The sequence below is a fragment of the Dipodomys spectabilis genome, unplaced genomic scaffold (assembly GCF_019054845.1).
Source record: "Dipodomys spectabilis isolate Male_0828 unplaced genomic scaffold, ASM1905484v1 ptg000300l, whole genome shotgun sequence".
Classification (NCBI taxonomy): Eukaryota; Metazoa; Chordata; class Mammalia; order Rodentia; family Heteromyidae; genus Dipodomys; species Dipodomys spectabilis.
Window position 1 is genome coordinate 1,875,001 of NW_024870977.1, and position 11,833 is coordinate 1,886,833.

The following is an 11,833-nucleotide window of genomic DNA, read 5'->3' on the forward strand; positions in this document are numbered from 1 at the left end:
AGTTTAGAAGTAGCTCTTAAGCAACGCTTACTTTGAATCCATTAGGTCCACATAGCTAACACAGTTGGATAAATAAGTACTTGAAAAAGCCATCACCTTTGGACCTATCTATAAATAATTGAGAGTACGATCAAATTCCAAATAAAAAGACTTAAGATAGTCATTGACAAAAAAATTTGCAAATGTGAGCAATTGATTGATCAATATAAATTTTTTCTACTATTCACAGAATTTTAGGGAACTAAGATCGATAGCATTGTTAGGAACAATACGGTTTCCTTGTTACAAGTAGGCACGCATAGATATAGGCTTGTATAAAGATTGCATCATTAACTACTTAAATTTAGAGGATACTACATGCTTCAGCAGCACGAATACTCAAATTACAATGCAGAGATTAACATGACACTTGCACAAGGATAACATGAAAATTTGAGAAGTATTCATATGTTTCATTCTTCAGATGCAAGAAATGAAAAACAGTTATTAAAACAAAATTACAACTGCAACAATACACGTAATTCATATAATTAAATTTAGTTTGACATCAGTGTATTAAATATTCACCTCAGAAAGGCGTTTACATGGCATAAACTTTACAAAACTTTTCAAATTAGACAACATTGTCATTTTATCTCAAAGAAAAATAATATTAAGACCTAGAAAAACAGGAATCAAACTGTTTCTATATGGAATGCAATCAGAAAGGACACATTAATGAACCTAAATATTATAAAATAATGTAGAATTCAAAGTATATCTAGGAGAAAATAAAATAAATTATGAACATTATGCAAACATAGAATATTTTAAAACATACTTTTTCAGACAAGCACCAGAAATATTTTAGTTTCTGTACTACTCATTTCAACAGGTAAGTTAAAATTTTTTCTGATTAAAAAATCACAAACTCTGAAGAAATCATTATACATGTATACAAAAACTACTGAATATATTTTGACATCCAATGCAGGCAATTCACTTGGAAGAATTCTTCGGAATCCATGAATTTTTACAGTAAAATATTGGTGTTGCCAGGCACATGTGGCTTATGCCTATAATGCTAGCTACACAAGAGGCTGAGATCTGAGGATCATGGTTCCAAGGCAGCCTGGGAAGGAAAGTCTGTGGTACTCTTATCTCCAATAAACCACTAGAAAACTGGAAGTGGAGCTGAGGCTCAAGTAGTAGAGCGCTCACCTTGAGCTGAAGAGCACAGAGATAGCTCCCAGGCCCAGAGTTCAAGCCCTATGACAGACCAAAATAAAATATATTGCTCTTATTTGGATTGTGAAAATATTTTGTAGGGACACAAAAGGTCGACTTGCATTTTTGAAATTTAAGAAACTTAACCCGACCATTAGGACATAGGTGAACAATTTGTACAGCCTTCCACAACTTCATAGAGGTAGTGATACATACTTATCCTTTTGGCAATATCAAATGCAATTTTTTTCTATGTTGTTCTCCAGGCCTGGTTTTATATAATGGTTCAACAGAAGGAGATCAAGCGTATCTTTGCTAGCTCAATTCTCAGCAGCAAGATGTAAGGGGGACAAGAGGCCTTTAGTTGGACATTGGTATCTGCATCATGATGAAGTAATAAAGAAGTCACTCTGGTATTATTCCACGTATATGCACTGTGCAGGGGTGTCCATCTATCTACAGTTATTGCATGTGCCGCTTGAGACACCAACTCACTGACAATGTCTAATTGTCCACTGTACGCTTCTCGATGAAGAGGGGTATACTCATCGTCATCCCTACTATTCACATGAGTGGCCTTTTGGGAAAGAAGTCTCCGCACTGTAGTAAGCCGAATATTTTTGGCAGCCCAATGAAGAAATTTGCTTGGATCCTTCTCCATTTTTTTTCTTGCAATTGATATCATTCCTTATTTTTTCATCTTGTTCTTCATATTCCTAAGAATTGCCTAACCAGAAACTTTGAGTGCCAGTGAGAATGAGGTGTCCATGCATTTTCCTAATATTTCACATTGGTTGAACTGGTCAGAAATATCCAGTGAATTTTCTGCAACTGTTTATTCACCATTTATTTTCCCTTTTTCCAATTTTACTATTCGAAATTATTCTAACTGGAGAGTAGGGAATTGATGGAGAGCAGAGGAAAGATGTTCCTCCGTATTCAAATGTACACACTGAAAATGAGGACCAGTGATGTGTTCATGTGCAGCTTATTCTAGGAATGAGAAATTAGGAAATAACGCCTTCTATATAAATGATTTGGGAAATGGCAGAGCAAAAACTGAAATGATGCAACCAAAAATATGAAAGCAAAATAAATTAGGATAATTATGGAGCAATCATATTATCTATGAGAACCAAGAAAGGGAGAGAGAGACAGATGATGTGCAATGACCTAACTAGCCACAAAATCCATGCCTCTGATCAATTTATAGAGCAAACAAAATTTTATTTTTTAAAAAAGATGGGAATAGAATTTATGTATTTACTTGAAATTAGTAAATACATTTATAGTAGCCTACATAAAGAGACGTAACTTTGACCAAATTACAGACAATTAACTAATTCCTTGATAATTCTAGCAACAGATCTGACTGAAATCAGGTGAATCACACTTTTCCTGTATAATGAAGAAATAGTAAGGTAGTAAAGCAGCTAGTGAAGGCAGGGAGATTGTATCTGTGACAAAACTTTGTGGAAATTGGTATTGAGGATTTCTTACTGGTGATCCACTTGCACTGAAAGCATGATTCTGAACTATTGATTTCTGATTCTGAATTATTGATTTGATCATTATATTCTCCAAGAAGAAAAATGAGAATTGATAGTTAAGGACTACTAATACATTTTGACCTTCTCACTAAGCACTTTCAATTATTGAAATCACATGAAGACAATAGACAGGCCTACTTTTTAGATGAAAGCAAGTGTCTTTAAAAAAAAAACAAGGAATATGTGTAGTCATGCAAAGGACTTCTATTTTACCAATGCCTCATACATTTTTCTAATGTTGGGTAACAATAAATAATGGATCTATTAGAAAGCTCTTAAGGCTCATATGTTCTATAGTGAGTTCTCTTACACTATAATATGATATTTTTTGTGTATGGTCTTAAGAATAATTTACATTACTAAATGTAATGTAAATTGAATTTCTGACAGGACAGTATCATCACTGTACATCTTGCTTCTATACTCTCAGTTTTAAATTACTATTTAAGTATGTGCATTAGATAACTATAGAGGAAAAAGTAGAAGCCACACTGATGTCTTATGTCTTTAGTAGTAGTTAATCAGAAAGATGAAATCTGAGGATTGTGGTTTGAAAGCAGACCAAGAAAAAAAAAGTCCATTAGATTCTGATTTGAAAGTAACCAGAAAAAGCTAGAAATGGAGCTATGGTACAAGCAGTAAAATGCTAGCCTTGAGAAAACTGAAACAAAAAATAAATTCTGGGACAAAGCCAGGCCCTGAGTTCAAGCCCTAGTATTAGCACCAAACGAATTAATAGGTAATCAATTAATTAAAAATAAATTAAGTGGTTACATTTGGAGACGCAGGTAAAATGTAACATGGGTGGTGATGGTTCATGTATTATTTTGTAATAAGGTATATTATCATTTGTCCTAATCACTAATATTTTATTTGAACTTTTTTGTACAATAAACCCTGAATTTAGCATGCATGTATATGTGTGTGTACATGTGCGAACATGTGTATACATGTATATGTGTGCGTGTGCTGTTGCAATGTTGCTTGCCAATCTGGACAGGGTGAGGCTGAAAAGAGCTAACTGTGTTGCAATGTTTTATTTATCAGTGTTCTGTCATGTCATTTCAGTGGAACCACCCTTCTGTACATATTATTTGTCTACTAAAAAAGTCATCATAATCAAAGCATTTACAGCATTAAGTTAGATAAAGAGACCGCTTTCAGCTCTTATTGTATGTGAGGTAAAAAGATACAGACATAATTAGGTACTAATTTATTGCTGTAAGATGATTGTCAGTACAAAATTCATATTTGACCTCTTAAATTGGTTATACTTTTAAGATACACTCATGGAGTGATTTGGACCGACGTGACCAAACAGGTGTTACTCTCTGGTTATTCCTGTGAAACACAAGTTGGATAAACTCTTTCCGGATTTCTGTAGAAAATCACTTTCTTTGCAAGACCATATCTATTCGCACTAAGAGTTAATCAAACCCATATTACGTTTGAATATCCCATCTTATTGGCAAAATAAGTATTGTCGATATGCTTGTTAGATATTCCTTCCAAAAATGAACAAACAAAAAGGATGTTTCATGTCCAGATTGTGTATTCATTTGAAGGTGTATTGTACATGCACAGGGATCTTTACCAATGGCTCTTTTGTGGGAGTAACTATGGCAACTTTGACAAATAAGGCTTTTTGAATATCTTTTCCAATATACATAACATCCCAGAGGAAGTCTTGCAATTTCTGAAAGTCCTTTGAATATTTTAGTATTATTTCAGTTCATTGACTATAGAGCTAAAATTTCTGAAATAAATATTGTTAAGATCTGAAAATGTAAGTGGGCATATAGGCTATTTCATGCATCATTTTATGAAAAACCCAGTTTTTATGAAAGTAAATGGAATAGAATAAAATAATGTAAGTGAATTGGGTAAGCTAATTATTAGTATAACTTTGTTTTCTATTAACAGTCCATTGAATGTACATGATGCAGTTAAATTATTTCCTTTGTGTCTCTGTACTTCAGTTAGTTTTAGAATCTTTATAGTTATGAGTGAATGTTTAGAATAAATAAAGGTCTTTTTAAATGATTAGAATTAACCTTGTGTTATGTGTCCTACTCCCAAGAAAATGAGTTGTTTTTAAGTGTTAAGAGTTTATCATTTTCATTATCATTATCATAGGGAATTAAAAAATGCAGTAGTATTGATGTCTTTTTAAACCAATTGCATTCACAAGTTGGAGAGTCTTTAATTCATACTTAGGTCTTGGTGCCTATGATTTTTAACCTCTCATTCCTAACATTAATATGTCAGACTGCATTTTTGTGTATACGAAAGGTAAAATATTTATCTGGGGTGAAAAGTGATTTTTATATCAGTCTTTCTTTAATAACATTATAAAGTAGTACATTTCTCGCAAAATGTTGGGTATAAAAAGCAATCAAAATACTTCTAATGGTAAACAATTTAGGTGAGCTACAATATGGAAACAATTGCTCCAAAAGACCTGCAGTCTGTTTCCATCAGGAATTGGGCAGGTCATTCTTTCAGTAAGACTGTGTTAACCAGAGATGGGGTCCCCAGGCAGTGCAGTGTTGAGTGAAGGGATAAAATATGATTTCTAGTATTTTGAGCTAGAAATCAAGAATGTTATAGTTTAGCAGTTCCTTTCACCAGGGAGGTATAAATTGATTATGAACTTGGAGTTTTCATATTACAGTTACTTATTTTCTTTTTTTGTTGTTGTTGGTCATGGGGCTTGACCTCTGGGCTTGGGTGTTGTCCCTGGTCTCTACCACTTGGACCACAGTGCCACTTCCAGTTTACTAGTGGTTTATTAGAGATAAGAGTCTCACAGTCTGTCCTGCCCAAGCTGGCTCTGAACCACAATCCGCAGATCTCAGCCTCCTGAGTAGCTAGTATCACAAGCGTGATCCACCGGTGTCCAGCTTAGTTACCTATTTTCTAACAAAGATAAAGTGAAATATTATTAGAGTGTGCACAATAATTTTGAGAAATTTTCCTAGAATTAGTAGACTGAGTGCTGGTATTTAGTTATAAAATAGAATGAGGTTATTTGATATAGTGGGAATGGACCACAGCCTAACACTTACCATGTGTACAATGTTGTACTAGTAATTCCAACTCTGAAGACTTACATATAATCATCTTAGAATTAAAAATAGAAGTAGCTCTACTTTATGGGATTATTGTGAGGATTAAATTAGATACCAAAGGTAAAGTACTTGGAAAAACAATCATAGTTTGATATTTTCTACTTGTTATTTTATCATGTGATATATTCAAATATTTGTACTGTGATTTTTATATTGTGTCTATTTAGGATAGGCAAAGTGATGTGTTGATATTCATTGCGTTGTTCACTTTTCTGTTATTATGAGGATAATACCTGCAAAGAAAATTTCTGAGAAGGAAATTATCATATTGACTCATGGGTTAAGATCAGATGTCTCTATTGTTTTTCATTATATTTTTAGTAAATAGTTGTACGAAGGGTTTTCCATTCAATGAATCAGTTTTTAAGTATGATGGATCTTTACATAAATTTCTCACATCCTTCCAAACCTCACCCCACTTTCATTTTTTCCTAGTTTCATACTATCTGCATTGAATATTATGGCTTCACTCTCTACTTCCATAAGTCTCTTTAATCCTTCCCTTTGACTTCCCCTCACATTTTCCAAGTGATAGTTTCCTGGTATTCATTTTGTTGGATTAAAAGTTCAATTTTATAAGAAATTACACCTTTTAAATACTCCTCTGCAAATAGCATGCTTTGATTAATACTGTTGTTTAACTTGCATAAAATTCTGGCTTCCAAATACGTGTCCTTTGTGTGTCTGGCTCTGACGTCGTTTACTTAACATAATTTTAGATCTATCCATTTGTTTGCAAATGCTGTAACGGTCTTTATAATGGATGGGTGCAATGCAATTGTGTACATGCGCAACACTTTCTCCAACCATCCCTCCACTAAAGGGCGTCTGGGCTGATTCCATAAGTTCTCTATGGTGAATAGCGCAGTAGAGAACATGATTGTGAGATTGATTTTACTGTAACCTTTGGGAAGAATTCACCACTGTTTTTCTGGGAGCAACCCTCTAGCCAATTTTCCAGAATAAGCACATCCCTTCCTTCATCTCCATCACAAGGTTTTTCAAGTTCTCAAAAACACACTACCCCCTACAGGTCTGAATCAGCTAAAACCACACTGTGCCCATATACTTGTTGTTGTTGTTGTTTTCTGTCCGGTCCAGGGGCCTGAACTCCAGGCCTGGGCGCTGGCCCTCAGCTTTTCTGCTCAAGGCTAGCAATCTACCATTGGAGCCACAGCGCCACTTCCAGCTTTCTTCTTTTTGCTTATGTGGTGCTGAGGAATCAAATCCAGGGCCTCATGCATGCAAGGCAAGAGCTCTACCACTGAGCCACTTTCCTAGCCCCGATGTGCCCATATTCTTTTAATACATTTTTCATAATTTTACACATAATTTAGGGAGAATCTTCTATGTACTTTCCTAATGTGGTAATGAGGGATATGACAATAGAGTAAAAGTAAGAGATATGGAATTTAATTAGCTACTATCATATTTAAAATAATTTTCAGCTCTCATAGCATCACTTACTATTATTTTAATCTTTTATTTGATTACTTCACCTATCCCCTAAATTATAGCATGATTTAACTATAAAGGCAAAAATGTGTGGTTTGACTTTGACACTCATGTGTGAGGATGCAAAATATGGGCAAATAAAGGGATTGGAATTAATAGCCATTATCCATTTTGTTAAATGGTTTTCTCAAACTGATTCTCACAATTCATATTTCATTCAACAAGAAACGTGACTATTCCCTATGCTTTGCTCCTCATTAAACTTGTTTCCATGTTATTTCGTAATGAAGGATGATTTCATAAATCTACTGTAGATACAAAAACACATTAAAATATTTCTATATGTATGCATTGATATAAATATACACACATATATTATAAAAGTTATAATGATAAATTTTAACTTCTGTGACTGTACAATTTACTAAATTAATAAAAACATGGACGGCTCAGGCCTGGAATCCTGGTTACTCAGGAGGCTGAGATCTGACGATCTTGGTTTGAAGCCATCCTGGGCAGGAAAGTCCATGAGCCTCTTATCTCCAAACAACCAACAGAAAATCAGAATTGGAACTGTGGCTCAAAGTAGTAGAGTGATAGCCTTGAGAGAAAAGACTCAGAGATATCACCCAGGCTCTTAGTTCAAGAACTAAAATCTACCCCCAAAAAGTATTTAATTTACACCTGTGTAAGTACAGTATTTCTTTCACCCAAATGCACATCCATGCTCATTGCAAGGTAACTCTGTTGTATCTGGAGTACCACATAATATTATCACATAAGTAGAAAGCATTGCAACATGGGTAAACTCTATCTCTCTCATGGATTTTTCTCCACTCAATATTCAAATCTTGCAATTATTCCAATTATTTAAAGTCATAGCTTTTTTTTTAATACCCATAATATTAGAATTTCAATTGAGTGTCTTGTGTCTTCTAAATGGATGTTCTTACCACTTTGGCATGCCCCCAGCCCTAAATTATCCTGATTAACTTTCAGATTGAATCTCGCTTCCTACTTGTGTATGATCGTGGGCTCAGTCTACTTCGTGTTATTCTTCCTGGAATTTAGAATAACAGGTTCCTGGCATTGTGTACAGATCTTTCGGTCCAGTCTGAGCTTTAACCACTATCCTCACCACAGTAGGCTCCCATGTAGTCAGGATATTCATAAGCTTATCATAGCTATTTTTTTTGAGTCCGGTCATGGGGCCTGAAATCTGGGCCTGGGCTCTGTCCCTCAGCTCTTCAGCTCAAGGCTACCACTCTACCACTTGAGCTATAGCACCACTTCCGGCTTTTTTCTTTTTGCTTATGTAGTGCTGAGGAATCGAACCCAGACCTCATGCATGCAAGGCAAGCGCTCTACCACTGAGCCATCTTCCCAGCCCCTATCATAGCTATTTTTAAAAAACCTTTGAATTTCCTGCAGGTTCTTGAGTACTGAGTTAATTTGGGTTTGCTTGGATTGTTTTGTTTCTTTTGAATGTATGTGTTGAGTTGTTCCTCATTTTTCCTTTTGTTTCTTTCACTCAAGTTCTTACCAATAGTGCTGAGAAACCAAATCTTCTTTCTCAAGATAGTCAAGGTAAAAAATACTTATTCCAAAACAATTCCAGTAACATTTAAACACCTTCAGGAATTTCGAGAAGATGGCAGAGGAGAACCTGTTGGCTAAACAAGTTCTCGCAGAGAAAGCAGTTCTAATGTTCCAGTGAACAGTCCTAGGCACACCAAGTTGCATCACAGTACAGAGAGTTTGGCCAGAGAGGGAAAATCCAGGTAAGGAGACAGATGTGAGCATTTTCCGGCAGCCATGGCTGCAGCGGCTGTGGCGGCTGTGGTGGCGTCCATAGCCACCATACCTACAACCCAGAGAGTTTGGGACAAATGTGCCAGATGCAGCAGGTGAGCAGATTTTACTCAACACCAACAAGAACTGACAAATAGCAGATACCTTCATCCTGCAGATAGCAAAACATAGGCTACCCGGGAACCAACACTCCCGCGTGAGTACAAAACTGACATTCTCACTGCTTCTCAAAGGAAGCAGAGGAGGGAAGGCCACTTCTCCCCCCAACAGTGGAGATATCCATCTTTGATACAGACAAAGGCCTGGCTAAGCAGCTAGCTCCAACTCAGTCCTTTGATGAAAACAAAAGAGTCATTTAGCGAGTCACAAGTACCTACCCTGACCTGCCATTCTGAACTCCACAACCAGGCAGAGAAAGCTACACCCATGAAGGAGTGGCTTTCTTCACTGGGTAAAAAGAGCAAGAGGCTGCTCCTCTCTACAGCAGCCCTGACAATCAATTGAAACTCAGTAAACATAAACCCTGAGAATGGCTCCAGGCTGGGCTCTGTGAATGTCTCAGAAGCTAGCCCCTCAGGGAAAAGCTACTGTTTTCTGAAAGGCCTCAACTTTTCCCAGAACCCAGCCTTTTCACAGCAACTCCAAACTAGGGGAAACAGCCATCTCCCTCTTTTGTGATACTCAAAGCAGATCTCCCTCCCACTGAACTAGCCTCGGAGGAAGATCACAAACTTCTGGGTAAACCAACAGAATTTTTTCTGCCTGCCCAAACAAACTGACTTAAAAAAACCAATCAAGCCACAGAAAATGAAACACCACAAGCAAACCAGAGACTCCACCAAGAGACTGGTTACTGACACAAGGAAGATACAGGATCTTCCCATCAACACCCCAAAAACAAAATCAAAGAAGTCTTTTTTTATATCTTTTAAAATATTTACTTTTTAATTATAAAAAATTGTTTTTATTAATCTTTTTTTCCTCCTCTTATAACTCTTATTTTAGGTGTATATGTGTGTATGTGTGCTTTTTAAAAAAAATCTCTACTGACCTTTAGGTCTTTTTTGTTCTTCTTTCTCATTCATTTTACTTTTTCATCTTTTGTTCTTTTGCATGAATTATTTGTTGTTCTGCTTATCCTCATATATACCTGTCATTGATTATAAGACCTTATCCCCCATTGTGTACATACTTAATTCATAAATGTATTCCTCAATTCAAAACTTCTTAGGATTAAATTCCTTAATAGCAGTATTATCTATTTATACCTATACAATATTTGAAGTATTTTTTAATTTATTTTTTTATTGTGAAAATACTGTACAGAGGGGTTAAAATTACATGGGCAAGATAATGAGAACATTACTTATCAAGCATTGTAGCCTTCTCCTTTGTTTCCCCTTCCCATCCCTTCCCAGCCTCCCACTGCCCCCCATCTAATCTCCCCCACCAAAGTTGTAAAGTTCGTTTTCGACATGACAACTTGTACTTCTCATTGTTGCAACGGGTCCACCTGTATCTTATTTAAACAACTTGTTTTTCCTCTTCCCCTCCACAAATAATTATTTTTTAAGTTTTTCAGGTCTCCTTTCTATCCCTCCCTTCCTCTCATCCTATCCCCATTTATCTCTCAATGTCACTTCTTTAAATTTTCATTACTTTTAAGAGTTTCACTTTTTAAATTTAAATATTTGTCTTTCCGTTTTTTTCTTGTCTATTCTTTTAATTTTTTTTCTCTCTCCTTTCATTCTTTCCAATCCATTTCCCTCTTGAGAGTAGGACTTGGTTAATTTCACTCTCCTTTTACCTATCCACATCCCTCTAACCCTATTTTTCCACACCTTTCTCCCTAAACATAATAATTTCTGGTTTGTCAAATTCTTCTTTGCTATTCTTACCCCATTAATACATAGTTGTTTAATGTTGAATAGACTGTATCTCTTGAAATAGATTGTATCTGCAGACTTTTGACTATGCAATTACAGGACTTTGGTTGATGCTTGCCTTAAAATGGTGTTCTAGCACAAAACTAGCATTACTTTCATCCCAAATGGGCAGAACAAGCAAGAAAAACACAAGGAAAAATGGCAAGTCCGGGTATCTCAATTCCCACTCAAGATAATCAGGTGATAGAACAGATAATGAATAATCCAGAGGAGAGTTCCCAAAAAGCTCTACAAACATTACTGGTAAACATGGTGAATGAAATGTTTGAAACCCTGCAAAGGACTCAGTGTGAGCGTGATAGGGAGAGAGAGGAGGCAATCCAAAGATCAAAACAGGAAGCACATGGGCTTGAGGAAGATACTAAAAGGTTGATACTGGAATTGCGTGAGCAGGCTGAGATCAGACAAAGAGAACTACACAAGTTGCATGAACGTGAGAAATCTAATCAAAGAGTAATACAAGAATTGCAAGAGTGGGATGAGCATAGACAAAGATCAATAGAGGCATTCATGGAATCCATAAACAGACACCTGAACAGAGTCAGGGAGACCACAAAGAGAATGCTGAATGGAGCCCAACAGAAGCAATGGGAGTCCAAGGAAAGCATAACCAATCAACCAAGTGATTTGAGAATAAACACTGAACACAAATTAAGGAACTAAAGAATTTCATACAAGATCTAAAACAAAGCTCCAACAAAGATTTTGAAGCCATAAAAACCGACCAATCAGA

The 11,833-nt window shown here is 35.9% G+C and overlaps 1 pseudogene; it reads left to right on the plus strand.

The window, feature by feature from the left end:
- The first annotated feature begins 357 nt into the window (after positions 1–357).
- LOC122127421 lies at positions 358–454 on the plus strand (annotated as a pseudogene).
- Positions 455–11,833: the final 11,379 nt, after the last annotated feature.